Raw genomic sequence first — 7090 nt, forward strand, 5'->3', positions numbered from 1 at the left:
GCATTCCTTTTTGAATCATAATTATTGTAACATTAAAGAAAATAATTGAAATGAATTAGTAGTCTTCTTCAATAAATGTCTTAGCTACTATTTCAACTAATAGAACAGATGCATTCCAGAATCCATTTATAATCGTAAGATGAAAAGCAACATAAAATGAAGGTGACTAATGTGATGGAGGAAAAAAAAAAAAAACTGGACCAAAAGTTTAAAAATCTAGATTTAAAACTCATTTTAGCTATGGACAATTATTTATTAAATTTCCATGTGTCTGAGAGTGTGCGTTATGTGCAAAGGTATAAAAATGACTAACGTGGTCCCTGGTCTGCAGAAACTCACAGTTTATTCAAACAAACATGAAAACATAACTTCATTACAATATATAAATGCTCTCTAGGGAATCTCAGCTGTGGCAATCAAGATCACTGACCCAGATGCTAGACCCCCAGGGTTTAAATTCTTTGGCTTCTGCATTTAATAGTTGTGTGATCTTGGAAGATTTAGATAACTTTTCTGTGTCTCAGTTTTCCCACTCATGAAATGGAAATATAGGACTGCTACCTGGGGTTATTGCAAGGATTAAATGACTTGAACCTGTAAAATACTTAAAACAATTCCTGGAGCATTAAGAGGGTTGTGTTGCCTGACCAGGTGGTGGCACAGTGGATAGAGTGTTGGCCTGGGATGCTGAGGATCCAGGTTCAAAACCCCAAGGTTGCCAGTTTGAGAGCGGGCTCATCAGCTTGAGTGCAAAATTGCCAGCTTGAGCATGAGATTATAGACGTGACCCCATGGTCGCTGGCTTGAGTCCAAAGGTTGCTGGCTTGAACAAGGGGTCACTGGCTCATCTGGAGCTCCCCCGGTCAAGGCACATATGAGAAAGCTATTAACGAACAACTAAGGTGTCACAACTAAGAGTTGATGCTTCTCATCTCTCTCCCTTCCTGTCTGTCTGTCCTTGTCCATCTCTCTCTCTCTCTCTCTCTCTCTCTCTCACTCAAAAATAAAATAGGGTTGTGTTATCACCATTCTTTTCACTATCATCTTCATCACTATAGCAACACTAAGTTGGGAGGAGCTAATCTTATCTGGGAAAATCAGAAAAAGGATTTATATAGTAAATGGATCGACTTATAGTGGATCTTCCAGGTAAAGAAATGAGAAACATGTGTGCCAATCAGAACGCCCTACACGTCCAAACGTGAAAACCCAAGACAAGCACGGCTGTGCTGTGGAGTATGTACCTGTGCAGACTGAAAAGCTAAGATGGAACAAAACTCTGAAAGCCCTCCGGGCCACAGTGCCTTTGAAGTAGGTGAATACAATCTCAGGGTTTGTTTATTTAAGATGATCACTGGAGCAGCTCCACAGAGAAACAAAACCTCAGGGACTTCCAACAACAAAGGGATATTTCTCACCCATATTCCATGCTGGCCGTGGGCCAGCAGCAGCTCCGCTCCCTCCCCATCTTCCTCGCTGTGACAGCCAGGCCAAGTAACTGTCCTTCACTGGAGACGGGCCTATTGTCTTGGTAGAGGGGAAAGGGAGAGGCTAGAACCACCCGGTGGTTCATCAAAATTCTACTCCCCGGTGGCGTGTCATTTCTCTGCGTGTTTTACTGGCCAAAGCAAATTTCACAGCTAAGTCTGATGTCAATGAGATGAGAAAGTATAACCCCCCAAAGGAGAAAAGACCACAGATCTGGGGGCAAAACCTTGCCTTGAGGGGGTGGGAGCTATACAAACATTGGGAAAAATAATACTCTGCCATCCTGATTATCTATTGCATAACACATCCCTTGACACAGTGGTTTAAACAAGCATTTGTTATGCTCCTGAATCTCAGGTGGCTGGGCAGGGCTAGTCTGGAGTATACAAGGTGGCTTCATGCACTGGCCAGGACCTGTGTTAGGAACGGCTATTAGTTAAGTTCCGTTGAGCTTCTCTTCCTCTCTGGAGACCCATAGCTTCTCCATGTGGGTTCTGCAGTGGTGAGTAGTCAGACTTCTTTGTGTCTCGGGGCTGCAGGAGACTAAGGCGGAAGCTGCCAGTCCTCAAAAGGTCATGTGTTCACTGTGCTTTATTGGTCAAAGGAGTTGGCAGCCATCCTCTAGTCAAAAAGAAGGAAAACAACCCCTCTCTGCTGAGGAAGCGAGGGTCAGAGAATCTGCAGCTGCCCTCCGTTTGTGTAGAGTGAAGAGGGCCAGATTGAAGAGCTATTTCTGAGTTAGTATCTGCAGGATATGCTGACCATCTAAATGTGTATCGGAAATAAAAGAATAGAATCGTTAAAAAAAACCCACTTTCAAACATAAAAGGCTAATTTCTTCAATGCTTACTTCTAATATCTAAAAGAAAAAAATAATAATAATTATAAATTCTGAATTATCCAAGACTTAAAAGAAAAAAATATTGATCAAGATGGTGATCACATCTTGGCCAGTTGACTCAGTGGTAGAGCATCAGCCCTGCGTGTGGATGTCCCGGGTTTGATTCCCGGTCAGGGCACACAGGAGAAACAACCATCTCTCCCCCTTCTGTCTCTCTCTCTTCCCCTCCCACAGCTATGGCTCAATTGGTTCAAACGAGTCGGCCTAAGACACTGAGGATGGTCTCTGACCTCCGCCTCAGATGCTAAAAAATGACTCAGTTGATGAGCAACCGTGCAACGGCCCCAGATGGACATAGCATCACCCCGTGGTGGGCTTGCCAGGTGGATCCCAGTCAGGGCTCATGCAGGATTCTGTCTCTTTGCCTCCCCTCCTCTCACTAAAATTAAAAAAAAAAAGACGGTGATCACATCCAGATTTATTTCAAGATGCTATTTGTGTGTGATTCTTTTAAAAGTGCTACAAAAACATACAAAAAAACAGCATATGTTAAATCAAAATAAACTTTATTTTAGAAAGTCACTTTAAGAATGTGGTAATATAATTAAGCCTTATTAATATGCTGTTTATTTAACAGATTAAAAATGCATAAGGAACATGTCCCATTCATCTTAATTAGACAATGTGCTTGTCAGGATTCTTTGCTTCCTACTTTCCTTTCTCATGAACATTCTGAGGCGATCCATTGATGCTATTAGGACCGGCGTTCTCCTCGGTCTGCGATTCTCAGATCTCAACGCCACGGCTGTCCCGAGGCACCCCCAGCATTTCTCGCCTGACCCTTTGCCAACGCCTGGCTGTTAGATCAGATCTGGGGCTGAGAACCACTACAAGAGCATGACTGTAGGATTTTGTTTTCTCAGTAGTGTTCTCTCTTCCCTTCTGTGCTTCAGATCTCCAAATATTTTCACTTCCAGATATTGCACACAGCTCTGGGTATAAGATAATACATACTGACATAGAATATCAAAATCCAGATAGGGCTGCAAGAGATTGTTAAGTTTATCCCTTTCAATTATTTCCAAACTCAAAGCATTGATCGATTCACCCCTTTTCCCACAGTACACCAACCATGGACATGCTGGGGGGTTTTTCTGTAAGTGTATTTACATTTTTTACTTAATCTGTTTTAAGAGAAAAATATATACTGCTACTATAAATGGAAAATTAGTTGAATTAACCAAAAATTGAAGATGATAATATAAATGAATACAACAAAACAAAATAGTATTGATAGATTCCAGCTGGACATTTTCGGTTACCTGAAGCTCAGTGCCTGAAGTTCACTCACTTTCTTAGAAAAATAGATTCCCAAGAATAAGATTACCAGGATCTAACTGAAGTTTCCTCCTTGAACCAGAAGGATGAGAAATAATTTGTAGGCCATTTATGTGCTTTCTTGGAAGAAGTATCTCTTCAGGTCCTCTGCCCATTTTTTTAAATTGCAGTGTTTGTTTGGTGTTGAGCTGTATGAGTTCATTATATATATTTGAATATTAATACCTTGTTGGAGCTGTCATTGGCAAATATCTTCTCCCATTCAGTTGGTTGCCTTGTTATTTTGTTGTCAGTTTCTTTCACTGTGCAGAAACTTTATAGTTTGATATGGTCCCATTCATTTATTTTTGCCTTTATTTACCTTGACTTTGGGGTCAAATGCATAAAGTCCTGTCTAATACCAAGGTCCATAAGTTCAGTGCCTTTATTTTCTTCTATGTAATTTATTGTCCCAGATCTTAAATTTAGGTATTTGATCCACTTTGTGTTAATTTTTGTATGTGGGAACACACAGTAGTCTAGTTTCTTTTCTTTTTTTCTTTTTTTTTTTTCTTTTTGCATGTGGCTTTCCAGTTTTCCCAGCACAATTTATTAAAGAGGGTTTCTTTTCTCCATTTTATATTTCTGACTCCTTCGTTGAAAATTAATGGCTAACAGATATATAAAATGATACTTAATTTTCCCCTAATTGTTAGGCAAACACAAAGAAAACTACAATGAAATGTCACCTCTTACCTGTTAGAATGGCTGTTACTTAAAAGATAGCTGATAACAAATGCTGGAGAGGTTGTGGAGAAAAAGGAATCCTCCTTCACTGTTGGTAGGAATGCAAACTGGTACAGTTATTATAGGAAACAGTATAGAGGCTCCTCAAAAATATAAGAATAGAGTTACCATATAAACAGGCAACCCTTCTTTCAAATCTATATGAAAAATTTGAAAATATTTATTTACAAATAAATATTCACTCCTATATTCATTGTAACGTTATTCACAGTGGCAAAGGCATGGAGAAAAACTGAAGTGTCCTTCAATAGATGATTGGATAAAGAAAATTTGGTACTTTTTAATACAGTGAAATACTACTCAGCCATAAGAAAAGATGAAATATTGCCATTTGCAACATGAATTCATGCAAAGTGAAATAAATTAGACAGAAAAGTTCAAGAACCATATGATTTCACTCATATGTAGAATATAACACTTAAAGCATAAAATGGAAAAACAAATAAACAAAACTTATAGACACAGACAACAATATGGTGGTTACAAGAGGGGGGCTGGTAAAGGGTAAAGAGGGTCAAGTATATGGTGATGGACAGATAGATATTTGCCTTTGGTTGGTGAAGACACAATACAATATACAGATCATGAATCATAGAATTGTACACTCAAAATCTATATAATTTTATTAACTGATGTCACCCCAATAAATTTAATTTAAATATATATATATATAAATAAATAAGAGGAAAAAAAATGTTGTAAAGGTATGAATGCCTTCTCCACATCATCCAGTGGACAGAACCTTAGGGTCATTCTTGGTATTTTTAAGTGGCATGAAACCTTTGTTTGAGAAATATTTTCTATTGCTTTTCCCTCATTAAAGACACATTTATGGCCTGACCAGGTGGTGGCACAGTGGATAGAGCATCGGACTGGGATGCAGAGGACCCAGGTTCGAGACCCCGAGGTCGCCAGCTTGAGCGCAGGCTCATCTGGTTTGAGCAAAAACTCACCAGCTTGGACCCAAGGTCGCTGGCTTGAGCAAGGGGTTACTCAGTCTGCTGTGGCCCCATGTTCAAGGCACATATGAGAAAGCAATCAATGAACAACTAAGGTGTCACAATGAAAAACTAATGATTGATGCTTCTCATCTCTCTCTGTTCCTATCTGTCTGTCCCTATCTATCCCTCTCTCTGACTCTCTCTCTGTCTCTGTAAAAAACAAAAAAACAAAAACAAAAACAAAAAAGACACATCATGCTCAAGTATTGGTTTCTAATACTATATCCAATAAAATGATTCAGGGATCCTTGGAGAAAAGGTTGATTCTAAGACTGAGAAAGGAAATATACAAGATGAGCCTGGTGTATTTTCTAATGCAGAATTCTGGAAATTCTGGGGGGAGGTCAAATCACAATATACAGAATATGCCACAGGGACCCAGGAGCTGACTGAGAGAGCTTTTGAAGTCAAAATGAAAACACTTTAAGCAAAAATAAATAAGTAGAATTAATTATAACCCAAAGTATAAAATAAATATCTGTAAGTCCATGTTGATTAAAATAAATAATTGAATGGAAAAAAAAAGAGGTCAATCTCCCATGCAGAGAATTCCAAATAATTTATGTAAATATTCTGTCCTTGGGGAGGTAAAGTATAACTTCCATTCCTTCAATGTGGGCTGAGAATAGTGACTTTCTTCTATAGTAGGCAAAGAAAGAAAATCTGCAGTAAAGAAACCAGATGAACACTATCTCAGAATCAGTGATTAAGGTCAATAGAAACAATGATGAGTCATGTTGCAAGTATATACCCTTGATACAATGTGATGCAATTACCCACAAGCCCAATGTAATTATGAGGAAAACATCAGGCAAATCCTAGTAAGAGGAATTCTACAAAACACATCACAACTACCACTCAAAATTCTCAAGGTCATCAAATGCAATACAAGTCAGAGACATGACCACTAAATGAAACATGATATCCTGGATAGACACATGAAGGACATTAGGTAAAAACTGAGGAAATCAGAATGAAGTATGGATTTAATTCACAATCATAATGAACCAATAATGTATTGGTTCATTAACTGTAACTAATATATCATGTGAATGTAAGATTAATAATAGGGGAAACTAGGTATTGAGTATATGGGTGGGAACTCTTTGTATTATCTTCACAATTTTTCTATAAAGCTAAAATGCTTCTCAAAAGTAAACTTTAATTTTTTTTAATTACACATTTATTCACCCACTTAACCCATATATATTTTTTTAACTCTCTCAAAGATATCAAAGGCCACAGTAGATGTAGGGGTCACAAACATGATCACTGCCCTTATGAAAATAACTAACACAAAATTTAAGTGACCCATCCAAAATAATATCGCTGAGAAAGAATAGTTGAAATTGTTCCCAGACCTGTAATTTTGCCTCTCAAATTTATCAGCCTACTTCCTTCCACATTCCTGAGATATTCAAGTATATGTTCCTTGTTGAGTTATTTATAGAGTATAAGTGACCTTCTGAATCAATTAGCAAATATTAAGAATGGACCATATTCCTGGGACTGAGCTATTTCATGAAGATTAGAAAAGAGAACCAGTGGTCTCTTCCTGCTACGATGCACAAGCACCTTCTGTGACCTTAAACAAGCCCATAAGCTTAAGATATAAAGATGATGCTCAGTAAATTTC

This window comes from Saccopteryx bilineata, chromosome 5, assembly GCF_036850765.1.
Source record: "Saccopteryx bilineata isolate mSacBil1 chromosome 5, mSacBil1_pri_phased_curated, whole genome shotgun sequence".
NCBI classification, from domain to species: domain Eukaryota; kingdom Metazoa; phylum Chordata; class Mammalia; order Chiroptera; family Emballonuridae; genus Saccopteryx; species Saccopteryx bilineata.